General features: G+C 36.1%; 1 long non-coding RNA gene across 1 annotated transcript in view; it reads right to left on the reverse strand.

Annotated features, from left to right (window-relative positions):
* LOC111088534 overlaps positions 1 to 1,819 on the reverse strand; it is a 55,395-nt gene extending 53,576 nt beyond the window's left edge. Inside the window, exon 1 of the long non-coding RNA XR_002613023.1 lies at positions 1,579 to 1,819. This is a non-coding gene — a long non-coding RNA (uncharacterized LOC111088534). The remainder of the gene's footprint in view (positions 1 to 1,578) is intronic.
* Positions 1,820 to 2,534: the final 715 nt, after the last annotated feature.

Raw genomic sequence — 2,534 nt, forward strand, 5'->3', positions numbered from 1 at the left:
AAAACAAAACGTCCCTGTATCCATGGCTTAAAAGTGCAGAACATGATTTTGCTTGGCGTAAAGGGGACTCGAACTGTGAATCCTCGTAGAACTGTTATTTATTGTCAAGTTTCTCTTATTTTCTTGGATAAAATTTCCTCTACTTACCCCACAGAATATTTTTTATCTTAATACAACCTTTCACTGATCTTTCATATTAGATCGGATCGAAACAGTTAACCTCTATCCACGACTGATTTTAATTGGCGTTCACTTGAGTTTTTATCACTCAGATCCATAGCGCATTGAAACAAGGAAGTGTAGGATCATAAAACGCTGGAGCTGAAAAAGCAACAACAAAAAAACACGTTACTTAATATTTTTTTCCCATTCGTCTAAGTAATCATCTGTCAACGACGTCGTTTTTATTTGTTTTATTTTTTGGGGGGGATAACAGTTCATCCTGCGTCTACTCATACAACAATGCACAATACGAGATCTCTTCGACGACACTTAATTGGTATTAACGAGTTAAAAAATGTTGTAACAAATAATACCATGACGTCATAAGACATTTTTCTTTACACTTAGTTGCTGGCATGGCCAGGTGATTAGGGCGCTTGACTCGCAATCTGAGGGTCGCGGGTTCGAACCCCCGTCCCACCAAACATGCTCGCTCTTTCAGCCGTGGGGGCATTATAATGTGACGGTCAATCCCCCTATTCGTTGGTAAAAGAGTAGCCCAAGAGTTGGCGGTGGGTATTGATGACTTGCTGCCCTCCCTCTAGTCTTACACCGCTAAATTAGGGACGGCTAGCGCAGATAGCACTCGTGTAGCTTTGCGCAAAATTCAAAACAGACAAAACTTTACACTTGGTTTCATGAAACCAATTTTGAGAATAAAAAATATATATATATCAATTACCATACTTATGAAAATTATTTTTCATTGCTGGCCTAGTAGTATATGTGGATTTAGAACTAATTAAAATTTACCAAGCTGGCTGAATCTCAAGAGTTCTTATTGGGTTTACGGCTGAAAATAGCATTAGCAACGACGGAATTCAACTGATATTCAATGCATTCTATACCATTATATGTTTAATTTGTCTTCTGTATTGATTTATAACATTAAGTACTTTCCAGTCACTTTGTCATATAAAATTGTTTTTATTAATTAATTTACAAGTTAATTTTCAATTCTCATCTATATGGATAACTTACTTTTCATTCAGGCGTTCGTATATGCATAAACTTTATCCTTTTTGACAGTTTCCTCAAGAAGACGAAGCAAATAAGTTTCATGAAAAATATAACCACCATCCCTTTGGTTTCTCGGTGGTCTAACTTTTACTTGTTATATATTAAAGGCATCTGGACCGCTGATGTATTTTTAATCGAATTAATGTCAGAGCAGTCATCTAAAATTATAAACATTGTTACCACATGCCTAACATTGATTTCATCTCCTATGTTAAGAAAGTGTGAAGGTTCGAAAACGCTCGGATTAAAGGGTTTCTTATTTTTGTCTTCATTGATTCCATTTGATTAGAAGATAATGAAAATATTCACCAAACAGAAGTTGACGGATTAACTCACATTTACACCAGGATACAGTAACAAGTGATAACCTTCTCTTTAGCTTACAGCGATGAAGAATTTCTTAAAGATGCCAATGTCCGGGCCAGATCTTCGCAGAACTGTTCTTGAAATTAAACCTTGTTATTTATCAGACGAAATCCACCCTCGATCATTCCTGCTAGCGGGCACGCCCTTATCCCATTTTGCACGTGCATTGTTCCCGCGAGCTGTTCATGGGGCCACCCCTACATCAGCCAACACATCAGCAATGCCTGAGGGTGCTTTTATTCTTGAAAGCCACCTACAGTTGATGAAAGTAGAATGTAAAGTCCATAACGCTTGAGTACCGGTAGAAAACAGGGTGTGACACTGAAGTCGGTAACCTACGGGCAGAGGCTTAGGGGCCATCTTGTAATGTTACTTTAATTGATTAAAATCATTAAAAAGTTCAACAAACTAATCTTTAATCGAGTCATAACAAACTAGAAAAATATGTCATAATGTATGACAACTTTAAACAAAGCACCAATATTGCCACTTCTTTGTTTCTTAACCTGTAAAATGTAGACGAATAAAAAATCTAGAGACAAATTTATGACGCAGGAAAAAACGTGCTGTTTCCAGGAATCATTTCCATTTCATATTCACATCACTGTTGTATAAAATAAATTCATTTGACGTTGAAAAACCTCATTAAAATTTTCAAATTAACAAGAATGTATGGAGCACACTTATACAAGATTATAGTTTTTGATAATGAATTAAAATAATTAAAAGGTAAGACCTTCTCCATAGGTCATGTTTCATCACAGATATCCTGTCTTAGAAACAACATGATAAAGGAGGAATAATGAGATAATGCTATTTTCTATTTTATTTTTAAGATAGTTTAATGCAAACTGTCAAAAGATGGCGCGGTGAGCAGCTTGCGACGCTTCTGAAGACTTTGTTGTCCAAGCACAAAGATACACATT

Source organism: Limulus polyphemus, unplaced genomic scaffold (genome assembly GCF_000517525.1).
Source record: "Limulus polyphemus unplaced genomic scaffold, Limulus_polyphemus-2.1.2 Scaffold98, whole genome shotgun sequence".
Taxonomy (NCBI): Eukaryota; Metazoa; Arthropoda; class Merostomata; order Xiphosura; family Limulidae; genus Limulus; species Limulus polyphemus.